Here is a 26,715-nt window from a genome sequence, read left to right on the forward strand (position 1 = left end):
CTTTTGGTAAAAACAGTCAAATTGGCCGGGCCGGGCGTAACGGTCAAATTGACCGTTTTGACCATTTTGCCCCTAAAAACGGTCAAAAACGGCTATTTTGTGAGGTTTTTTGGTCATTTGTCTAGGAGGCTGTCACTATAAATAGAGGGGGTTTCACTTCTTTTCCTCACACCAAAACTCATCTACTTCTCTCTAATACTCTCTTATACAATCTTATACTCTCTAATAATCTCTTATACTTTCTAATCCTTCCATCAAATGGCTTCCGAATCTGATTATGAAGAGCAAAACCTATCTCCTATCGATCTTGAAATGAGTCCTCCTATAACAACTACTCCTACCGATCCTACCGGTGTTAATCTCGAATCCGGTGGCGACAAATTTGCACCAAGAGCTCCTAAAAGGCTGAGATCCGATGTGTGGAATTTTTTTGAGAAGACAGACGTCACCAAGGATGAACACGGTAGGATCCTCATCCAGAAGGCTAAATGTGCGTTGTGCGGCCAGACTTTCCAAGCTCATCATAAGAGCGGCACCAACCACCTCAAACGCCATATAGAAAAACACAACAAAGGCTAGAATCTTCAAGATGATATCCGACAATCTATGATTTCACAATCCTCTTCTTCTGGTAGTCTCGGTAGTTAGAATTATGACACTGCCCGAGCCAGAAAATGCGTAATCGGGTTTATCATTCTTAAAAACCTTCCTTTTAAATTAGTAGAAGATGATGAGTTTGAAGATATGTTTAGAGATGGTTTTTATCCCGCATTTATAAAATTTTCTCGTCAAACTTGTCAATGTGAAATTTTAAAACATTATCGGGAGGAACAAGAAAAAGTAATTTCTTATTTTAAAAATTTAAACTATAGTTTTTCTTTAACTTCTGATATTTGGACATCTAGAGTACAAACTGGTAATTTATGTATCACAACACAGTGGATTGATGAAAATTAATAAATGTTTAAAAGAGTTGTTTCCTTTATTACAATTGAAGAACCACATACTGGTATTAATATTGCAAATTTAATAATTGAAGAACTTATAAAACTAGAAATCGATCAAAGAATATTTTCTCTTTCACTAGATAATGCAAGTAATAACATTATATCTGATGATTTTATCAAAATAACTCTATCATTGCCATGTCATGGTGATCTTTTTCATATTAGATATATCTGTTATATTTTAAATTTAATTGTTTAAAATACATTTACTGAAATTAAACCCATGATAGAAAAGGTTAGAACAGTTGCTAATATGCATAATGCTTCTGAGCAAAGAATTAAAAGATGAAAATAATTTTGCAAAAGAAAAAATTATAAGCCCAGACTAATTCCAAAAGATGTTGACCATAGGTGGAATTCCACAAATGCAATGTTAAGTGTGACAATAGAATATAATGAAATTATAAATGATTTTATAAATTATTATGCTTCTAGTTCTAGCTCTAGTAGCACTTATGGAATAACTGAAGATGAATGGACAATTATAAGTAATTTAAATGAGATGTTACAAGTTTTTTATGATGCTATAATGTTATTATCTGGCTGTTATTATCCATCTATTACTTTAATTGCTTTACAAATTTTAAATATTCAATTTTTTTTAACAAATATCGTATGAATGATACTTTTGGAGCTATAATTTTTCAAATGGAGAGCAAATTTAATAAGTATTTTAGGCCTATTCCTTATATTTTTGGTTTGGGGGCTCTTATTGATCAATGTTTGAAGGATATTGCCCTTCAAAGTTTGTTACAATCATTGTATAGTAGACAAATTATAGACTTAGATGATGGATCCACCCTTACTGTTACTTCTCATCATTTAGCGATTAGAAATTATTTTTAAATCTTATATGATGAGTATGTAGCTAGACATGGTGTAGCTACATAACAGTCTACAGCTTTGATGCCTTCGAACTCAGGCGAGGTAAAAGTGTAAGTTTTAATAGGTATGCAATGGTAGCTGAGCTAACTGGTGGATCTGGACTTGGATCATCATTAGAGGTTTCTAAAATAGATGGATATTTATCTGCTTCTTTAGTTAAATGTCAAGGAAATGCTTTAGATATTTTACAATGGTGGAGAGTATATGGATCAGTTTCACATCCTATATTTTCCATCATAGTTCGTGACTTACTAACAATACAGGTTTCGACGGTAACTTCGGAATCCGTTTTCAGCACATCAATGTTTACGTCAGGAACAAGTTTTGTTGTAGAATTCATTATAACTGTTTATCAATTACAATGAATACAAAAGAGTGAGCTTCGTACTTTGTAAAACTACTCTTTATAATAAAAATCAAATTACAAACTCCTTAGAAACAAACACAGGATCGTTGTTTAGATCGCTGCTTGCGCGGGATCTTTGCCTGTGCCGGGGGTGCGTTAGCCCGTGGACCACCCAATCACGGATTCTGATTGAATCGTGAAGGTTTTGGGGATTCTTCCTTCGTTTAGAAGCAAGAATAGAGTCAGTGAATATCTTATCGAAGTAAGATGAACGAAGCAAGAATAGAGTCAGTGAATATCTTATCGAAGTAAGATGAACACTCTTCTCAAGATCAAGTCAAAGCTTAGATCTTAAGGAACCTCCTAATTGTTGGAAGGAGATGAGCTCTTGAAATTCGCCCAAGCCTCTCTGCTCTCTGTCCTTGATTTCTTGTGTAAAGAGGTATTTATAGGGATAGGGGTGCACAACAGGGGAAACGGAAACAATATAACTGACCAGAGAAATTCTCTTTGGGCGCGACAGCCATCACTGACGCGGCCTTTAGCGCGTCAGTCTACGCTGCCACCCCCCAGCCATATTTTCATCATGCTTGAAACCATCCTCCCACGACTTTTAATCATTTTTTTTGTGGTTTAACCGGTTGTCCACGTCAGCACACGTTTCTTATTTTTTATTATGGCACCACGTGGACTTTTAAAAAATCATCGCATAACTATTTTAGAACTTGCATGGCAGCTCCCCATAGCTCGCGCGACACCATGTACTGCCGCGGCTATGCACGACAGCAATCACTGCCGCGGCTATGCGCGACAGCAATCACTGGTGCGCCCACATGTGGCAGTTTGCGTTGTTCTATGAATTTTGTGTTGATTCACAGATCCTTTTGCTTCCTTTGGTCTTGTATGATCTCCCATGACTTAGATAATGGCGTTTATCATCTTCTCTTTATCTTAAGCAGTATTTGAATGTCCATAAGCATTTTTTGATACCTACAGATACCCCCTCCAAAGTATTTCAAACTTATTCTTTTACTGAAGAGTCTGGGATACTTTGGATAAGATAGGTCTTATTTGTAATCTCTTCAGTGCTTAGTTGAGGAGATCGTGTAGAAGGACCTGTGAACGACTTCAACTCTTGACTTCTTCTTCTTTTAGTCTACCCAGTGCTTTGTAGAATAGCTAAAATTCTTCTGGTGCTGCATTTATCGCTTGACCGTTATCGAAGTCTTGAACTGAAATTAGTGCTTTGATTTGCAATTTTAGTTCTTGTTACTGAACCAATATCAGACTGATTGTCGACGCATTGGCCTTCATGAGGACATAGTTTATACTCATAGACCTATCGGAGTTCTCAGGAAATAGTTTAACCTCGTATACCCGTTGGAGGGTTCAAGGAGATGCAGTTTATACTCATATACCCATCGGAGTTCTTGGGTATGCATTCCAAATACAATGGGAAGTGTACATATGCGAATACATTTAGAATCACTGCGTGCACGTGATGCTTTTGCGCGTCGGTGTCGACTGACACGTTCACGCGCGTTAGTGGATAGCGCGTTAGCTTTGACCACCGCACACAGAAGCTTTTAGTCGGGTTTAAAAAACAAACCCTAGGCCTTTTCGGGTCATTTTTCCCCGCTCTTCTTAGTTCGAACCTTTCATCCTATAAAAGTATCCTTTGACTCTTCACTTCCTTCATCTCTTCATATTCGAGTGATTTTATTCGAATGACACTTAGGTTTTTTTATTGATCTTCTCAGATTCGAGCAGGCTCTTTTCAAGTTTGGTTCCACTTTGATTTGTGGTAAAACCGAACCCATATCATCCATATTAGTTTGTTTTTCTCCTTTTTTGTGTTTGAGATCTCGCCAAAACCCTAACTTCCTTATATTTTCTAGGTCAGAAATCCTTCTTTTTCACTATGTCACCCAAGAGATCTAGGGTTCCCAAGGGAAAATCTGTAGCCCAAGCGTCAGAGGAGATGGAGGCCGCTGCTACATCATTTGGAGGTAATTTTTTTAACTTTTCTTCGTCAAAAATTGATGCTTTTGCTTATATAACCTCGTTTGTCTCCTTTGAGAGTCATCCGGGAAGAGTCGATGTCCTCCTTCGAGAGGATTGATACTATAAAACACATATCTTGTTTAATCAAGATATGTATCACGGCCAAGATACAAGTTTTTTCTCAAATTCGTGGCTTTTCAAAGCTATCGGTAACGAGAAGTTCCCAAAAGAATGCTATATGGTATATTCTTAGGGATAACCCAGTTACTACGAAAAAGTGATGAATAAGAAACTCCCATTTGGACTCTGAATGTCCAAAGGGTGAAACGTATCTCATTGTCAAAATCAAATTCACCAAACTCCAAGCACTCTTTTGCTGAGACAAGATTTGATCACTTCGTTGGATCTATCTTCCCTCACAAAAAACTCCCACTGTGATCGCCAGTTTGTTTTTATCAAAAGTTGATGCTATTGTGGAATTCATTATATCTTCGATCGATTACAACGAATTCGAAAGAAAATAGTCTTTTTATAAGACTTCTTTTACACAATAAAATGAAAATTACAACTCTCTAGAAAATAACACAGAAATTGTTTATCGATTCCTGTTTTGTGGGACTTTGCCTGTGCTGGGAGTGCTTTGGCTCATGGACCACCAAATCACAAATTGTAAAGGGGTTTATGGATTCTTTCTTCATTTATCAAAGTAAGAATTTGAAGCGAATATCTTATCGATATAAGATGTTCACTCTTTCAAAGATCAAGTCAGAGCTTAGTTCTCTAGGAATCACTAAGAGCTTTAGAACCAGTTATGAGGAATGAAGACTCTCTCTTTTACTCCAGTTCACCAAAAAAAGCTTAAGCTTCTTTGCTCCAATCTGTTCTCCCTCCGGATCTCGTGCATAGGAAGGTATTTATAGGGATATAGATACATAACTGTTGAAATGGGGGCCAAATAATCGACTAGCCATCCTTCCTTTGGGCGCGTCAGCCATAGGTGACGCGGCTGAAGAAATACCCTTTTGGGCGCGGCAGTCGCCACTGCCGCGGCCAAAGGAGCGGTTACTATCCAGTTTGTAACTGTCATCCCACGACTTTAAACTCCTTAAATGCCACCATTTTTGTGGATAGTGGGCATGATTTTAGCTTGTAACTGCTTCTCCCATGTTCATAAATGATCCCCAGCAGTTAATAAGCTATGTGGGCCGCACGAAACTCAAGAAAACTATCAAAAATAATATTTTTAGCTTCTCAGTGTGCGCGGCAGTGAACGGTGACGCGCATTGCCGTGGCAGTTTCCACTGCAGCGCACCTCTTGAGTATTTTAGCTCTAACTTCTTCGTCCAATGTCGGAATAAGGTGATCCAAGATGCGTTGGAAAGCTAACGAAGAGATATACAACTTTTGTCTTTTTATCTTTTTAGATTTGGATCGTATTATGGCTTAAAATATCATGTATTGTCGCGGTAGCTACCACTGTCGCGCACCTTCGAGGCAGTTTGTGTTATCTCAGATATTTTGGCTCTAACTCCCTCGTTCGATATCAGAATGAGGTGATCCAAGATACGTTGGAAAGCTAGCGAAGAGATCTACAACTTTCCATAGGTGTATATCTCTCTTTACTTGAGCATCATCTTCCACTTCCGCGCCTATGCGCGTCAGTGTACACTGCCGCGCACCTCCAAGACAGTTTACGACCTCTCGGGTATTTTGGTTCTAACTCCCTCGTCCGATATCGAAATGAGGTAATCCAAGATGCGTTAGAAAGCTAGAGAATAGCTCTACATCTTTACATAGGTGCGGCACTCTCTTTACTTATGCTTCACCTTCCACTACTGCGCCTATGCGCATCAGTATACACTACTGCGCACATCCGAGGCAATTTGCGACCTCTTGGGTATTTTGGCTCTAACTCCCTCGTTCGGTATCAGAATAAGGTGATCCAAGATGCGTTGGAAAGCTAGAGAAGAGATATATAACTTTCCATAGGCACGACACTCTATTTACTTTCCTGTCACCTTCCACTATCGCGTCTATGCGCATTAGTGTACACTATCGTGCACCTCCGAGGCAGTTTGCGACCTCTCGAGTATTTTGGCTCTAACTCGCTCGTCCGATATCAGAATGAGGTGATCCAAGATGTGTTTGAAAGCTAGCAAAGAGATCTACAACTTTCCATAGGTATGCCACTCTGTTTGTGTGCACAACACCTTCCACTACCACACCTATGCGCGTCAGTGTTCCTTGTCATGGGTATTCATATTGTTCTTCTATGTTATTTTACCTGTTCCTTTGCTTCTTTTAGCTTTGGATGATCCTCTCTGACTTAGATAATAACATTCATTATCTTCTCTTTTTCTTGAGCTATATCTGAATATCTATACGTATTTTTAGATGCCTACAATTAGTTGATGTGGAGAGGCCTGGTACGAGTCGGACCTGCCTTGACACTGGGTGCTTTGATTGGCTAGTGAACATTAGGCCGGGTTATCTGATTTGTCGAGTGAAAAATTGTTGTTACATAGAACTGTATCTGTCATGTAGGTTTGTACAATAACGCGGGCACGATCAAATATATATCGGGAACCTAAATCTAGGATTTCGGGCTTACGGCGGCTTGGTGGATGGTGTTCGAGCGTGGATGTGGAGTATTACAGGTTGTACTGGCGCTAGATTTAGCCTTTCGGTCACTGAATGCTAATTAGAGATGACCTTCTTATGTTGCTGTTGGTTATTAGCGACCAATGAACCTATTCCAGTGAAGCCAATTGCAGAGTTGACGGCCGAGGCAACAGCTCCGATCGCTACCCGAATGGTTTATGAAACCGAGTACCAGAAGAGAAAAGGAAAAGAACCCGCTGGTCCTTCCAGTAATAGGGAACAAGGGAGGGAATTCCTTTCTTTCTGGAGAAGAAGGCTTAGATGTAAATGTCGCCAGTGATAAGGATGAGGCGGCGGACAATGACGAAGAAGATCTTAGCACAGGTTTGTCAGAGTCCTTTTTCGAAGAGTTGTTAGATCTGGCAATCACCGATCAAATTCGCCGACTCATGACCAGAAAAAGGTGGAAAGCTTTACCCATTTATCCTCACAAAATATTTATTGAAATTCCAGGTGTAGGTTCTAAAGAGGGAGAGGAAGTGAGAGGTCATCCTGTTGCCCGCACTTGCTCTCGGACCGTGACCCAGATTAATCCGATAGTTGAATCACGCATTGACTCTACACTGAATAGGCATGCGGATCTTGACGAGGTGCGGCCTTTTAAGCACCAGAAGATGATTTTTAGATGACGTGTTGCATCGTCAGTTTCCAGCGTAGAACCACTCAGCGATACACTTGTTGTTGGGGAAGGTAACGCTTCAACTCTTTGCCGTCTTTTGATTCCTTCCCCTACGAGACTTAGTGAATTTGCATTTTAGGGGTCGTGACTAGAGTGAGGTCGTTTATGATTCTCCTTCTCCCGATTTTGATTCATTTCAAGAGCCTAACCCCCTTGCACCCAGTGCACGAAGCTGCCCTCGATGAGCCCGATGACATTGCAGCGGTTATGATTGTTGAAACCAATGGAGGTACTAAGGTAGGACCTGGTTCGTCCATAACGGTGTTCAACCCAGGTACATCTAACGCCGGTAGTACACCTTTCAAATGGTGATTTTGGGAATTGACTAATTCAGAATTCGTGCCTCCGTTAATTGTTTCTATGCTTTTGGCTCTTTTAGAAAAACTCTAATAAATAGGCATTAACACTGGGATTGCGGAACCCGCTGCCGTTAATGAAGGTAAGTCCAAATCGTCTTTGTTGTGGATTCTCTATTTCTCTTCTCACATCTTAAAATTCAAACTCTCCTATAGATATTCCTATGGAGAATTCAGATAACGAGGATCCCTTTCATGATATCGCCTTTGAGGCATCAGATGACCGTTCATCTGATCCGGTACCGATCCCTTTGGTATCTAGCGATAGGCGGTTTGACGATACATTGTTGGAACAAACTCGTCATGAGACCGTCGAAGCGCCTACCGAGCTTGGTTCCTCTACAGGTATAAATTTTATCCTTTTTTGACAATTACTCCTATTTCAAATTTACTTAACTGTAGGGTAGTTTCACTTGTAGGACCAGTCGTCAAGATTGATGCAGCCACCACTGTTGAGATGTCCGTCGCTCAAAAGGGTCTTGATTTTCAGCAAGTGGCAAGAGCTATCGTACAAGCTCAATCATCAATTGTCCTGACTCATCTTTCGTCCTCAATGACTGAAATGACTATCGCAGGCACGAGGACTACTCCGGTTGAACAAGTTGTCAGACCAACTAAGAAAGTTGATACATCGACAGCTGCCTCCCTTGCAACGCCTCCACCAGTTCATGAGGTTGGCAGATGGAACCAAATGCTGGAAATCCAACTGAGGAAACTTCTGCTAGTATTAGTAAGCTCTACCCCGATACTTGGAGATATTTGAGTCAGTATTCCAAAGTATTTGACTCTTACTTTTCCTTGCAGGGATATCGTCTTAACTTCATGATCTTTTCAAAACGCTGTTACTAGATGAGATTCGAATCAGGTTGTCCTCTGCATGGAAGTTAGCAACTTTTACACTTTCATGGGCAAGATGATCGATAAGCTCCTCCATAGTGGGGTCTCTTTCCGTCAATTCAGGCCACTTCTTGATCTAAAATTGATCCCAATAGAGAAAATTAGATCACCGCACTTAGCCAAAGCTGTCGCTGATGATTTGAACCGTCTAGAACTTGATTTTCAAAGACTTAAAGAGTTTCGAGATACAAGTGTTTCTTCATATATAACTACCCAGATGGAATCCCGACTACAAACGTGGCGCGATGCGGAGGCATTAGTTGGACCTGAGGTCTAAACACGCCAGAGCAAAGTGGACAAGATGAAAGCTGTCCTTACTGATAAGTTACAAACTCTACACAATATCGAGTCTTCCCTTGCGTCAAGTATCGGCAAAATAGCGTGACTTAAATAGGAGCTTCAAGCGGAAGAAGAAGCTTGGGAAATTTTAGAAGTGGCCAGAGTTGACGAAGAACGCGGTCGAGAGATGGTGTCTAGAGAGTTAGAACTTTCGAAACAGGAGCTGATCAAAGCGAAAGAAGAGGCTGCAAAGATGTTAGCTGTTAATGAGGAGTCTATGAAGGTTACATTGCAGGGTAAGCTCGAACAAGCTTATACAGAGGAGTTGTCTAAGTTAGAGCAACAAGTCCGTAGTCACAAGATCGACGTAGACTGATTGTAACTCTTGTATCCACCAACTCAAATTTCATCAATAGAAAATGTTTCCTTTTCGCTCATGATGTCTCATTCTGTTCGGAATAAACGACCATAATACTTATACGATTTTTGGCAAACCCTCAACCATCAACAGATTTGATGAGCCTTTACCGATTACCATTTGAATCGGGCTAGCATGCGGATTGTCTAAATCTGTTCTGTATGTAATGTTATGCTAAGAGAGTTAACTCTCTTAGTGCTGTGATATTGAATATGTAGACTTTATCTTTCTCATAGGAGTAGACTACTCGGCAATGCGTGTTAGCCGCTGACTTAACTCTTCTTAGGCTTCGGGATAAAATTCTCCAGACTCGGATTCTGGTGTCTTTTTCAATCAGAGAAAGACTAAACCGGCGACGTGTATTAGACGTATACTTAAGATTTTTGGCAAATCCTCAGCCATCAATAGATTTGATGTGCCTTTACCGACTACCATTTGAATCGGGCTAGCACGTAAATTATTAGAACCCATTTCACATGTGACGTTGTGCTAAGAGAGTTAATTCTCTTAGATTTAATGCTATGACTTCGGATGAATAGACTTTTTCCTTGTCACAGGAATAGACTACCCGGCAACGTGTGTTAGGCGCTGACTTATCTCTTCTTAGGCTTTGGTATAAAATTCCCCGTACGTGAAGTGTACGGATTTAGAGTTAAGAATTGTGTCTTTTCTAAGGGTAAAGACAAACCCAGTATTAGAGAGGAAGAATATTATATTCTCAAGACTGGCGAGGAAGAATTTTATATTCTATCTTCATGTCTTCTTTTAGGGTAAAGAGGAATCCCCAGTGAAAGAGAAAGAATTTTATATTCTATCTCCCAAACTGAAAATGAAGAATTTTATATTCTATCTCCAGTTCTTCTTCTAGGGTAAAAAGGAATCCCCAGTGGAAGATGATGAATTTTATATTCTATCTCCTAAACTAAAGAGGAAGAATTTTATATTCTATCTCCAGTTACAAAGGATGCTCGAGGTGGGATCTCTACCCCCAGAATCTAAAAAGGTAAAACTAAGAGTGAGATCTCCACTCCGAGAATCGGAAAGGTTCAAGCAACCCTAACTTTTATAGGATTGGTTGCTTAAACCAGAAAGAGTTCTTCGTTTATCGAAGTGGGATTCGGACTTCGGTCCTAACTTTTATAAGTTTGACCGAGTGGATTGGAGGCGATCCTAACTTTTATAGGTAGACCTGAAAGCAATGGGAGTGGAATACATATAACAATGAGAATGCCGACTTGTACTACCACTCTATGGAGGATTTCGATGTTAAGTGATCAGGACTTAACACGTCAAGTTTGAAAATTACCAAAATTGGCGGATAAGAATTTTGTTGGACCTACCATCAATTGATTTGATCAGTTAGGGATTTTGTGAGGAAAGATTGATCTGTCAAAATGGTCGAATCTCATCTCAGCAAAAGAATTCATGAGAAGACTATCAAGAGCTAAGGTAGTGAGGTCATGAGCTTCCTCAATTGCCGTAGCTTTGGGCTCCCATGCCGTGGTCAAGGAGCAAAGTATCTTGTAGTTCATCTCTTAAATGGATAATTACTTATCTAGACCATGTAATTCATTGATGATATTAGTAAAACGGGAAAACATAGCATCGTTGCTTAAACCAGAAAGAGTTCTTCGTTTATCGAAGTGGGATTCGGACTTCGGTCCTAACTTTTATAAGTTTGACCGAGTGGATTGGAGGCGATCCTAACTTTTATAGGTAGACCTGAAAGCAATGGGAGTGGAATACATATAACAATGAGAATGCCGACTTGTACTACCACTCTATGGAGGATTTCGATGTTAAGTGATCAGGACTTAACACGTCAAGTTTGAAAATTACCAAAATTGGCGGATAAGAATTTTGTTGGACCTACCATCAATTGATTTGATCAGTTAGGGATTTTGTGAGGAAAGATTGATCTGTCAAAATGGTCGAATCTCATCTCAGCAAAAGAATTCATGAGAGTTGGTGAATTCGATATCAACAATAAGATATGCTCCAACTATGAAGACATTCAGAGTCCAAGTATGGATTTCTTATTTATTGCTTTTATAGTAACTGAGTTATCCCTAAGAATACCACACATAGTATTCTTCCGGGAACTTCCCGATAAATGGGTTATCATGAATGTACTAAGGGTAATACTTCTTCAGGAACTTACCATTTATCAACATCATAAGTCGGGCGCCTTCCTTAGTAATAAAGCGCTATGTGCCGTTTGAATAGACTATCTTTACCACAAATGGTCCTTCCTATTTAGGTTCGAACTTGCCTTTCTTCTTGGAATTAAGGATCGTCGACCGTCGGACTGCTAAGACTAAGTCTCCTTCTTTAAAACTTCGTTTTTGAACCTTTTTATCAAAGGCTCGGGAAATTCTGGCTTGGTAGAACTCAATGTGCTGTTGAGATTCCAAGCGCTTCTCGTTGAGCATCTCTAGTTCTTCGAGCCGTCTCTGATGTTGTTCTTCAGTCGTCATCTGGGTTGCGAGAGCAATTCGAAGAGATGGAATTTTGATTTCCAATAGAAGGACTACTTCACACCAGTATACCAGAGAATATGGGATTGTGCCAGTAGGCGTGCGAACTATGGTGCGGTAAGCCCATAGAGCTTCACCGAGTTTATCATTCTAATCTCGTTTATTGGTCTTCACAAGTTTTGATAAAAGCTTTATGATATTTTTATTAAATGCTTCAGCCAATCCATTTGATGTGGGATTGTAAGCTGTTAACGAGACGTCTTGAATTTTGAACTTCTCGCAAAACTTGATTAAGGTATTGTTAACGAACTGAGGACCGTTGTCATGTATGATTCGCATTGGGACACCATACCGGGAGATAATATGGTGCTTAATGAATTGAGACGCCCCTGGGTTCACACAAGGCTGTAGTCCGAGGTGAAACCAGAAATGTCAAACCTACCATGCACCACACCGTGCAATAACATGTTTCACCATCACAATTACTATCTCTCTAGTGGAATCAACAACAGGTGTAGGTACAAAAGCAGGTAAAAGATAATACAAGAAATAACTGATGAAATGATAGTGATCACATTAATATCTCATCATCCAACATACAGAAATACATAGTCAATGTCTGAATAGATAAACTGGAATACTCAACAAGTCTCAAAATATAAATATCTGACAAGAGGAAATAAGGCACACGGCCTTTACAACTTCTAGAATAAGGCTCTCAAATGTCTAAACAAAAGTCTACTGTCGAACTCCAAAAGAAAATATAACTAAATAGACGACTGAGCTAAAGTACATCGCCATCAACCTGTGACTCTCCGGGCTCCTGGCTCGTTACCTGAAAGGGGGAGGGACAACGAGCGTCAAAGCGCTAGCGAGCAACATCACAACCAACCCCAAGGGATAGGGCTCGATGTATATGAAAATACAGCTAATACATAATATTATAAATCATTTATCCTAACAACAATGAGTTTTGGTACTTAGGAAATTACAACACGAGCATAGGTACGTCGAGCGAAATAATCCAAACAAGGAAACCCTCATGTATATACCTTGTATCTCAAATTGTAAATCCCTAAATACTAAACCCGAGATCTAATACAAGAAATAATAAAGGAAACGAATACAAACCCATCTCTACCGATAAGTGTAATCGTGTCATGGCCACAATAAGTGTAATGTCTGAAAACGATTAAGTGTCCAACACGTAAACTATATATATATATTAAACATCCAGCCCATGGACTGCATGAAGTAAACGTCCAACTCATGGACTGAATATAACCGTTGTCCAACGCATGGACCGGATGTGACCGTTGTCCAACGCATGGACCGGATGTGACCGTTATCCAACGCATGGACCGGATGTGACCGTTATCCAACGCATGGACCGGGTGTGACCGTTGTCCAATGCATGGACCGGATGATAATACATATCCAGCACAAGGATTTAAATAGCAATGCATGTCCAACATGAGGACTAAGTGGGAAGGGTGTCCAACACGAGGACTATAAAGTAATGCTTGTCCAACACGAGGACTGTGAGAAGAGGTTCAAGAGGCGCACGCTACTCAAATCGAGTTCGAACCATGAGATTGGCGTTTCCCCATCATCGACTACGTCTTGCATGGAATCTTGCCAGAAGATGTAAAGGAAAGAGAGTCAATCCGGTGAAGAGCACCCAGATTCTACTACAATACAGAGAATCGAACGCTATACCGCAGGGGGTATGATGGGATGCTATTGCGTTGCCTATCAACCAAAGAAGCTGAAGAGGTCCTTAGGGAGGCGCATGAAGGAGAGTGCGACGCACACCAACCTGGTCCTAAGCTTTATGACCGCATCAGAAGAATGGGGTATTTTTGGCCTTCCATGAGGCAGCACAGCCTCAGCTCGCCAGTCGACTGACCAGTCGACTGAGAAGCTGAGAAAAACAAAACCAGCCAATCAGTCGACTGATCAGTCGACTGATGGTTAAAAAAATGTGCCCATCGGTCGACTGATCAGTCGACCGACAGACTGCAGAACCTCTGCACAGATTGCTATATACACCAAATTCGATCTAAACTCATTCCCATCAATCCCAAGCATGAAAATACTGATATTAACCTGTAAGAACTAAACTGAAACAGAAATCCCATAAGCGAATACATGAACAAAACCCTAAACATGTGTATTTATGTTTTAAATCATTTTTAAAAACAAAACTCATGTTAAATCTCATGTTAAAACAAAACTCATGTTAAATCTCTTATACACACATTTCAGAACTAGATCTCATTAATAAAACATTGTTGGTTCTTTTATAAACTAAGAGGCTCAAAACCCCACCTCATATACCATAAAGATTCATTCTTTGTACTAAAAATACGTTTTTGAAATTATTGCAAAAACAAAAGGGACAGAGTTGGGCGAGATGTTACTCGCCTCTGGGTGATGAACAACTCCTAGGTCTGAGAGAGTGTGGATCCCCTTGCTGCAATGTGAAGATTTCGCCGAAAATCCTCTTAGTTCTCCCCCAAATCACCTAGAACAACCTAGGGTTTTAGATAGGGGAGAGGGGGCTAGGGTTTTCTCTAGTCTGAAGTTCTAAGGGGTGAATTTGGGTGAGAAAGAATATATACCAACAGTTAAACCCGACCCAAACCCGAACCAAAACAAAACAGACCCGAAACCTGAAAAACTAGAAATCAGCGTATCAGTCGACTAATGTGTCGACCGATACAGTCAGTCGACTGATGTGTCGACTGATCTGGAAAACTGAAAAACTGGAAATCAGCGTATCAGTCGACTGATGTGTCGACCGATACAGTCAGTCGACTGATGTGTCGACTGATCTGGAAAAATTCAGTTTTTTGTGCATGTTTTGCTAATTTGCAAAACTAACGCACAAAACTCTACACCCAAACTCTCATATCATCTGAAATAACTTACTATCATGTATATTAATGACCTCAAGCTATTTATCATAAAAGAATTATTTATTTACTAATAATTCACATATATTCATATAAAAAAAATTACGGGGTTCTACATGAATGCAATGACGTTGTTCGTCTTTACTTCTTTGAGCAGAACCGCTTTAGCCCGTTAAATATAAACATAACCAAAAATATAACATAAAGCAATATATATGATATGGTACGAATTTTATTTACCTGCTTAACCAAGTGTGGGTAGTCACGACGCATGTCCTCTTCGCGCTCCCAAGAAATCTCCTCAATGCCTCATCGGTTCCACTGAACTTTCACCAAGGGAATTACCATGTTTCTAAGTCTCTTGTCCTCTCTGGCAAGAATACGAACCGGAATCTCAACAGTAGTCAAATCCTCCTGAAGCTAAATCTCGGGTGCATCCAATACTCGCTGCTGCTACTCATCATTTAAGTGTTTCTTGGACATAGAAACATGAAATACATTGTGTATACTAGACATCGATATTGGAAGATCTAGTCTATATGACCCAACTCCAATGCGCTCCAAAATCTGGAATGGTCCAATATATCTCGGCGCAAGCTTCCCCCGTCATCCGAATCATTGCACGCCTTTCATAGGCGATACCTTCAACATAACTGAGTCCCCAACCTGAAACTCTAAGGATCTTCGCCTCTTATCTGCATAGCTCTTCTGCCGACTCTGAGCGGCTAGAATCCGCTCCCTAATCAATGCTACCTTCTTGATAGTCTGCCTCACCAGCTCCGGTCCAAGCATCAAGCTATCTTCCGGCTCTGCCCAACATATCAGTGATCTACATGGTCTCCCGTACAATGCCTCATACGGAGCCATACCGATTATCGCTTGATAACTGTTGTTATAAGCGAATTCTATCAATGGAATGTGATCCTCCCAACTGCCTTGAAAGTCAATGACACAAGCCCACAACATGTCTTCCAACACCTGATTTACTCTCTCTGTCTGACCATCCGTCTGTTGGTGGAAAACACTGCTGAAAGATAGTCTACTGCCAAAAGAGTCCTGAAAACTCCTTCAAAAGTGCGAAGTGAACACCGAACCTCGATCCGATACAATCGTGTCTGGAATTCCATGAAGTCGAACTATCTCCCGGATAAATATCCTCGCATATGCCTCGGCGGTATAAGTAGTCCTCACTGGAATGAAATGTGCCGACTTCGTCAACCGGTCCACATTCACCCAAACTGAATCATTTTCCTTCTTCGACTTCGGCCACCCTACAATAAAGTCTATAGCAATGTCTACCCACTTCCACTCTGGAATGGGTAAAGGTTGAAGTGTTCTTGCCGGTCTCTGATGCTCTTCCTTCACCTGCTGACAGATAAAACACTTAGCCACATACTCCGAAATCTCTCTTCGCATACCACTCCACCAAAAGTGTCTCTCCAGGTCCTTGTACATCTTAGTAGTCCCTAGATGTACTGTATACCGAGTACGATGAGCTTCATCAAGTAACTCTCTCTTCAGCTCGGCACTGGCTGGCATGACTAGCCTGCCCTTCATCCGGAGACCTCCATCTGCTCCTATGACCTAATCAGTCTTAGGCTCCTTGGAAATCTCCTCCTTTCGGATCTGAATCCAAGAGTCTCCCAACTGAGCTCTGACAACTCTGTCACTCCAAGATGGCTGCACTGACACAACTCCCAAAAATGCACTGGTTCTTCCAATCTCGGGTCTAAAATCAAACTGGCTAAGAGTGATAAGATCCCGATGTCGACGCTTCCTGCTTAAGGCATCTGCTACGACGTTCGCCTTTCCAGGATGATACTGAATCGCGAACTCGTAGTCCTTGATAAACTTAACCCACCTCCTCTGTCTCTGATTGAGTTCCTTCTGAGAAAAGAGGTACTTCAGACTCTGATGGTCTGTAAACAACTCAAACTGCACTCCATATAAGTAGTGCCTCCATGACTTCAGTGCAAATACCACTGCTGCTAACTCCAAGTCATGAGTGGGATAGTTCTGCTCATGCACCCTCAACTGTCGTGAGATATAAGCTACTACCCTCTGAGTCTGCATCAATACGCCTCCTAAGCCTGCCAACGATGCTTCTGAATACACGACGAATGTCCTGTCGCTGCTCGGAATAGTCAAGACTAGCGCTGTAGTCAACTTAGCCTCAAAATATCAAAGGCCTTCTGGCACTCCATGCTCCATATGAACTGTACACCCTTCCTCGTAAGGTGTGTAGTCGGCGTCGCAATCTTCGAGAAGTCCTGAATGAACTTCCTATAATATCCAGCTAAACCCAAAAAGCTGCGAATCTCTATCACCGTCTTTAGTGGCTCCCAATCAAGAACTGCTGTGACTTTTGCCGGGTCCACTGCTATGCCCTCTCTACTGATGACGTGGCCAAGAAATCTGACTTCTGAAAGCCAAAATTCACACTTGCTAAACTTAGCATATAACTGATGCTCCTGTAGAGTCCTCAACGCTATCCGTAGATGCTCCTCGTGATCTGCCTCCGATCTCGAGTAAATAAGAATATCATCGATGAAAACGATCGCAAACTGATCTAAGAAAGGACGGAAAACCCGGTTCATCAAGTCCATGAATACTGCGGGTGCATTGGTCAACCCAAATGGCATGACCAAGAACTCAGAAGAACCATATCGAGTAAGAAAGACGGTCTTGAGAATATCCATCTCTCGAACCCACAACTGATGATAGCTAGAACGAAGATCAATCTTCGAGAAATACTACGCCCCCTGCAACTGGTCAAACAAGTCATCAAATCCTAGGTAGTGGGTACCTATTCCGGATAGTGACCTTGTTTAACTCTCTATAATCTATGCATAATCTCATACTACCGTCCTTCTTCTTCACGAAGAGGACCGGCGCGCCCCACGGAGAATGACTCCCGTAAATAAAACCCTGAGCTAACAACTCGTCTAACTAGGTCTGAAGCTCCCTCATCTCAGCTGGTACCATGCGATAGGGTGCGCGGGATATCGGGGCTGTGCCTGGCTGCAACTCAATACAGAACTCTACCTCTCTCACCGGAGGTAATCCAGGTATGTCCTGAAAGACATCCTGATACTCTGAGACAACTCTAGTCTACAATAACTCAGCACCCTAATCCCGTCGCATCACCTCCTCGATGTACGCCAGAAATAACTCCGCAAATCGGTTGCCCTGAGAGGTGGCTACAATCATCTCGGACCCGTCGGACGCTCTCAACTTAGCTGTCTTCGCAAAGCAGTCAATACTAATATGGTAGGAAGACAACCAATCTATACCAAGGATGACATCGAACTCGGACATACGCAACACTATCAAATCAACTATGAACTCCGACTCGTCTAAACTGATGGTACACCTCCTACAAACGTTCTCCAGAAGCGATACCTCACCTAAAGGGATGGAAACAGATAAAGGGGTGTCTAGATGCTGAGCTACGAGCTGGAGTCTACCCAAAAATGCATGCGATATAAAAGAATGCGAAGCTCCCGAATCGAAAAGAATACGGGCGGGAATGGAATTCACAAAGAACATACCCTCCAAAACTGCTCCATTAGCTCCATGATCATGCAGAACTACTGCATATACTCTGCCGGTGGCTAAAGACTGCTCTGTCGCTGGTGCTGGAGAATATGGGACAATCTGCCCCAGGGAAACCTCCCGGACTGCTAGAACCTTCCCCTCAGTCTTCTGCTACTGAATTGGGCCATTTTCCTTCTGGGCTCTTGTTGGTGCACTGCGGCACTCTAACGCCTTGTGTCCGACCTTGCGACAGTTAAAATAAGTTCCCCGGAACTTGTGCTGCTGACGTGCTCTCTGATCCTGTTGAGATCCCTTCTTATGAGGGCCCTGCTGTTGCTGTTGAGATCCAGTCAAGGGTCTCTTGTTCTTACTCTTGTCTCCGTCATTTTCTTGAGAAATGGCGGTTTCGGCAGCTACTGGTGGTGGTGTAATGTGATTCGCCATAAGCTCCTCGATTGCTGCTATCCTAGCGACTAAGGGAGCCGTAAGATCTACCAGGAACTGGGGAGCCTGCTGCGGCTCAGGTGGAGTTTGCTGTGGTTCAGCCTCTCCCGATCTCTGAGTACATGACATACCATATTCTGACATCTCTATATATAACAAAAAGAGTTCATAATGTCAAAATAGATATATATACATACATAACGTATCACCATACGATTTTCACAACATACAATATTCACACAAATACTTTAAATTTATACAAAATAGTTGTCATATAAAAAAAAAATTTCTCAAATTTTTTGAGATATACGCATATATCGTCCTCACTCATACTAGGAAATCCTTACGGACTCTATACATGAATCCTAAGAAACCCTATCCTAACTCCACGACTCGACACAGGATGATCCTAAGGATACTGGAGCTAGATCTCTGATACCAACTGAGACGCCCCTGGGTTCACACAAGGCTGCAGTCCGAGGTGAAACCAGAAATGTCAAACCTGCCATGCACCACTCCGTGCAATAACATGTTTCACCATCACAATTACTATCTCTCTAGTGGAATCAACAACAGGTGTAGGTACAAAAGCAGGTAAAAGATAATATAAGAAATAACTGATGAAATGATAGTGATCACATTAATATCTCATCATCCAACATACAGAAATACATAGTCAATGTCTGAATAGATAAACTGGAATACTCAACAAGTCTCAAAATACAAATATTTGACAAGAGAAAATAAGGCACACGGCCTTTACAACTTCTAGAATAAGGCTCTCAAATGTCTAAACAAAAGTCTACTGTGGAACTCCAAAAGAAAATATAACTAAATAGACGACTGAGCTAAAGTACATCGCCATCAACCTGCGACTCTCTGGGCACCTGGCTCGTTACCTGAAAGGGGGAGGGATAACGAGCATCAAAGCGCTAGCGAGCAACATCACAACCAACCCCAATGGATAGGGCTCGATGTATATGAAAATACAGTTAATACATAATATTATAAATCATTTATCCTAACAACAATAGGTTTTGGTACTTAGGAAATTACAACACGAGCATAGGTACGTCGAGCGAAATAATCCAAACAAGGAAACCCTCATGTATATACCTTGTATCTCAAATTGTAAATCCCTAAATACTAAACCCGAGATCTAATACAAGAAACAATAAAGGAAACGGATACAAACCCATCTCTACTGATAAGTGTAATCGTGTCATGGCCACAATAAGTGTCATGTCTGAAAACGATTAAGTGTCCAACACGTAGACTATATATATATTAAACATCCAGCCCATGGACTGCATGAAGTAAACGTCCAACTCATGGACTGGATATAACCGTTGTCCAACGCATGGACCGGATGTGACCGTTGTCCAACGCATGGACCGGATGTGACCGTTGTCCAACGCATGGACCGGATGTGACCGTTATCCAACGCATGGACCGGGTGTGACCATTGTCCAACGCATGGACCGGATGGTAATACATATCCAGCACGAGGATTTAAATAGCAATGCATGTCCAACACGAGGACTAAGTGGGAAGGGTGTCCAACACGAGGACTATAAAGTAATGCTTGTCCAACACGAGGACTGTGTAACTGTGAAAAGTATAGGCGGACAGATATACATAATCTAAACTCACCCGCATCTCGGTGTACATGTCTAAACTTGTGCCATAAGTCAACCCACATGTACAGATAAGTCATTAACATGATAAGCTAGGGTCAGGTTATCGAGGCGACCCCGAAAGACAACTCAAACAGATCAAAAATCTGTAAAACAGCTCATCAGTCGACTGATGTGTCGACTGATGATGTCAGTCGACTCATATGTCGACTGATGAGGCTCAGGCAGTACAGCCTCAGCTCGCCAGTCGACTGACCAGTCGACTGAGAAGCTGAGAAAAACAAAACCAGCCCGTCAGTCGACTGATCAGTCGACTGATGGTTAAAAAAATGTGCCCATCGGTCGACTGATCAGTCGACCGACAGACTGCAGAACCTCTGCACAGATTGCTATATACACCAAATTCGATCTAAACTCATTCCCATCAATCCCAAGCATGAAAATACTGATATTACTTTTCAGATCTAGATCCCTTTAATAAAACATTGTTGGTCTTTTTATAAACTGAGATGCTCAATACCTCACCTCATATACCATAAAGATTCATTCTTTGTACTAAAAATACGTTTTTGGCTAAATCAAAACTCATTAAACTCAATAAATTCGTGTAAAACAAAAGGGACAGAGTTGGGCGAGATGTTACTCGCCTCTGGGTGATGAACAACTCCTAGGTCTGAGAGAGTGTGGATCCCCTTGCTGCAATGTGAAGATTTCGCCGAAAATCCTCCAAGTTCTCCCCCAAATCACCAAGAACAACCTAGGGTTTTAGATAGGGGAGAGGGGGCTAGGGTTTTCTCTGGTCTGAAGTTCTAAGGGGTGAATTCAGGTGAGAAAGAATATATACCAACAGTTAAACCCGACCCAAACCCGAACCAAAACAAAACAGACCCGAAACCTGAAAAACTGGAAATCAGCGTATCAGTCGACTGATGTGTCGACCGATACAGTCAGTCGACTGATGTGTCGACTGATCTGGAAAAATTCAGTTTTTTGTGCATGTTTTGCTAATTTGCAAAACTAACGCACAAAACTCTACACCCAAACTCTCATATCATCTGAAATAACTTATTATCATGTATATCAATGACCTCAAGCTATTTATCATAAAAGAATTATTTATTTACTAATAATTCACATATATTCATATAAAAAAAATTACGGGGTTCTACATGAATGCAATGACGTTGTTCGTCTTTACTTCTTTGAGCAGAACCGCTTTAGCCCACATGGAGAAGTAATCGGTAATCGGTAATCGCCAGGATGAATCGGTCGCCTTTGACCGACGGAGAAAAAATAGGACCAACAATTCCATTCCCCAAGTCTCAAAAGGCCACGATATGGCTGAAGGGTGTAAATGCTCCGGAGGTTGGTGCATATAATTCGTGTGCACTTGACACACATGATACTTCCTAGCGTACGCCATTGCGTCTTTGATCATGGTTGGCCAAAAGTATCCCATCCTTCTGATACGGTCATAAAGTTTGGGACCAGGTTGGTGTGCACCACATACTCCTTCATGGGTCTCCCTAATGACCTCTTCCGCTTCTTTAGTCGATAGGCAGCATAATAGTAAACCATCGTACCCCCGATGATATAGCGTCTGACTCTCTATGTTATAGTAGAATCTCGGTGCTCTCTATCAGATTGAGTCTCTTTCCTTCACGTCTTTTGGTAAAATCCCATGTAGGACGTAGGCTATGATAGGGAAACGTTAGTCTCGGGATTCGAACTCAACTTGGGTTGAATACACTTCTTTAATATCCTCTTCTCCGTTGTCTATATCGTAGATTGGTACGAAGAGCTGGTGAGTTCTCACCGTAACGAATTATTCCGTTTTGGGATGCTGTGCCAGAGATACTGCTAACGCTACTAACGCATCCACATAGGTGTTCTGTAAGCATGGAATGTATTCGATGAAGAATCCTTCAAACGATTCTGCCATCTCAATGACCATCCTATGATATGGTATCAAATCATGTTTTCTGACCTCGTACTCCCCTTGAACTTGTTTGACTACCAGTTGAGAATCACCAAAAGCTTTGAGATATTCGATCCCTAGCTCTTTAGCAAAACTGAGCCCGATAAGCAACACGTTATACTCAGATACGTTGTTTGAGCACGGCTCGGTCAGTGAGTAAGCTCGAGGCATTACATGTTTTCCTGGGGAAACTAAGACAACTCTAACTCCGGAGGTGAACTTAGAACATCCAGGAGCCCTTGCTACAATAGTTGCTCGAGAAGCACTGTCGAAGTACAAACGCCACACCTATTGATGGGCAGTTATGTTGGCTTCGTGGGTTTCATCTGGTAGATCGTTGTACACCTTAGCGGTATCCGTGGTTGGGTTAGCTACCAGGAGATCACAAATAGCTTGTCCTTTAACCGACTTCTGTTGTTTAAAGTGTAGGTCATATTAGGACAGAAGTAGGGCCTATTTTTCTAACCGTCAATTCATGAAACCCGGCTGCATCATGAACACCCGGACTGGGTTAACATTAGAGATGACGTAAATAGTCTGTCCGACTAAGTAGTGACGCATCTTTTGAAAAGCGAAGACCAAGGCGAGATAGTCTCTTTCAATCATTAGATACCGAGATTCTGCGCCTACAAGGATCCGACTTAGGTAATATACTGCCTGTTCGTGACCGTTATCGTTGTCTTGTGCAAGCAATGCACTTAACGAGTGGCTCGTCACCTTGACATAAATTAAGAATGGTTTACCCGATTTCGGTGCAATGAGTACAGAGGGTTTCAAGAGATATTCTTTAATATTCTCTAATGCTTTTTGACAAGCATCATCCCATATGAATGATACCTCCTTCTTTATAAGCCTGGAGAATGATTGACATTTTCTCGAAAGGTTCGAGATGAACCGACGGATATAAGCCAACCGTCCTTGTAATCCTCTGAGTTCCTTAAGGTTTCTCGGGGGTTACAACTCATTAATTGCCTTCACTTTATCCGGGTTGATGTGAATACCTTTGGTGGTGATGACAAATCCAAGGAATTTATCGCTGGACATTCCGAGAAAAGATTTGGTGGGATTCATCTTCAATTGATGAGTCCGCATCAGGTCGAACATCGTCTTTAGGTCTTTGATGTGATCATTCTTGTCACGACTTTTCATGACTTGATCATCCACATAGCATTCGATAGTCTTCCGGAGATGCTACTAGAAATTTTTTAACATAGCTCTCTGATATGTGACACCTGCATTTTTTAAACCGAATGATATAACCGTGTAGCAAAAAACACCGAGGGGTGTTCTGAACGTAGTATGTTTTTCATCATCTGGGTGCATCTTTATTTGATTGTAACCTAAAAATCCATCCATGAAGGTCATTCTCTCAAACCCACAAGTATTATTGATGATAACATCCGCGATGGGAAGCGGGAAATCATCCTTCGGGCAGGCAATGTTAAGATCTCTGAAGTCGATACAGATTATGTTTTTTCCCATTCTTCTTAAGGACTGGGACAATATTGGAAAGCCATTCGGGGTGTTGCTCCTCCCTGATGAAACTCGAGTCAATAAACTTTTTAACTTCGGACTCGATCGCCTCCATAATTTGCGGACGAAACCATCTTTGCTGTTGTTTGACAGGTTTAACATCCGGCTTAATATTGAGGTGATGCACGACCATATTCGGATCGAGTCCTAGCATATCCTCATAATTCCAAGTAAAAATATCGATGTACTCCCTAATGAGAGCAATTAGCTCTTCTTTCTCATTTAGCGGGAGGCTATCACTAACGAATATTGGCTTCAAATTATTTTCATCACCCATATTCACCTGGATTACTTGGTCCTTGGTAGGGGGTTCCCTTTGTTCAAATCTATCACCGTGCTACATATTCGACTGATGAACCCAAGGATCTTTCCAAGTTGATATTTTGTCATCTTCCTCTATTGTGGTAGGATCAACCACAACCATGTTCGACATTAGTCTTTTAAATATTCTCCCAAGACTAGCATCGGAGTCCCAGTTTGAAGAATCAGAAGAGTATCCGCCTCTACCATTGTTAGCTATTTGATCAATGACCTACTAGCAGCATTCGTCGTCAGACGAGGAGACATAGCATAAACCTCTTCTGTAGCTATAATAATTATCGGGTTTTCCTTTTGGTACTTAGGCCATACGAGGTGGAACTCATAGATCTTGACCAAAATAAAGACCTTCTCCAAGTGCGAAGTCATATCCGTATCTCTCCATGAGATTACGCGCTATTGTGTCATATCTGTTAGACCCTAATACCACTAGGAAAGAATCCTAGAGGGGGGTGAATAGGGTTTATGCTAATCTAATCCGATTTAAATGCCAATTAAAACTTATTCAAGAATTATTCTTACAAGATAGATATACAATATGATATGAGCAAGAATATGCAATATGAACAAAGGGATATATCCTAGCAATGAGATATATGGTGAAATATATGCAAGGATATATAAATAACACAAGGGTAAACAATCTATAAACAAGATAAATAAGATAGTGGGCAATATAAACAATAAGTAATTGACAAAGGCGATAAAATGATAAACACAAAAGAAAATGCGCCAATGCAATCACAAACAAACGATATATTCACGAGGTTCGGTCCTCACGACCTACGTCCCCGCTCCTCACCTCGAGGAGATCTTCAGTATAACATCAGGTTTTCTACGCTTACCCGAAAAACGTTTACGCCTCACAATAAGGTTTTCTAGCTAACCAAAAACTTTACAATCCACACTCACAATGTAACTACACTAACTACCACCTCAAGTATTGGTCTCTAGCCCGTGTCTCTCTCAAGTGTTAGGAATTACAACCTACCTCTAGGCATTACCACCCACCCTACTCCTCTTAGGATGACCCCATCTCTCACCACACACTCCTCTTGGTGTACTAGTGTATTACATAGTGTTCAACAGAATTGGGCTCACAATACAAATAAATTTATTCTCTATAATGGATGAGAACACAATGTAAGCTCACACTCTAAGTCACACAAACCCACAACCTAATTATACAATGTATGCAAATACAATAAGCTCAATAGTTGTGTGTGTAAACAAAGAGTAAATAAAATCAACTAAACTCAATATAAATACTAGCTTAATAAAATGGTAATCAAACAATATAAATGTAAAGCTAGATTGAGTTTAGGAAAACTTCTCTATAGATAACAAGAGAGAGGGAGAAAAGTGAATGCTCAAACACCAAGGATGATCTCCACTTGCTCTTGTGAAATTCTCTTCACAAAACAAACTCTCAAATGCTTAAAATCTTTTTAAACAAACACTAACAAACTTTAAACCATTGTTAAAAACTTCCTTAAACCTCTTTAAAACATTATCTTAGTTAGTTATGAAAGATGAGAGCAAGGGGTATTTATACCCATTCAAAACTTCAGCAAAAACCCCAACAAAAAGAACAAAAACCCATAAACAAACAAAACAGAAAACTAGCCATTACTGTGCAACGACTCTCTGATAAAACGACTTATGAGTCGAATTATGAGTCGACTTATATGAGTCGACTCAGCAGACGAAAAAACACAACTGGACTGCACTTCATGAGTCGACTTATCAGTCGACTTATAAGTGCACAAACCTGAAATGCGTAGAAAAACTCAACTTTAAACCATATTTAAAAATATCAAATAAATTCTAAAAATTATAAAATTTGGGGAATAGTTTATAACCATGTTAATTAACATGTTACAAAAAGAATTTTTGTAATTGCACTTCTCAATAGTGAAAACTTATTATTTTACGGAACTAGTTCAAAACATGAAAAGTTGATATACATAAAATTTGATGTTTAAACATAAATACAACTTTGAAATATTTTCAAACGTTCTTATAGACTTAATAAAAGATTTATATCATGATTGTTAAGTCCGTAAACAAGAATACAATATTTTCTCAAAATTGCATATTCTATGCAATATATTCTTAAACAAAATAGAGTATGAAACATATGATTGTATATATGAATGTAAATTTGTTTCATGTCTATATAGTTAAATCAAAACACAATAATAAATATGTAATCTCATATTTATAAGCATGAAAACTTAAAACTATATATATACATAGAAACATATATGTATATGTATGACTACATATACATAGAAACCAAAAACTAAAATATGTATATGTATATATATATATATATATA

The sequence above is a fragment of the Asparagus officinalis genome, chromosome 2, assembly GCF_001876935.1.
Source record: "Asparagus officinalis chromosome 2, Aspof.V1, whole genome shotgun sequence".
Lineage (NCBI taxonomy): Eukaryota > Viridiplantae > Streptophyta > Magnoliopsida > Asparagales > Asparagaceae > Asparagus > Asparagus officinalis.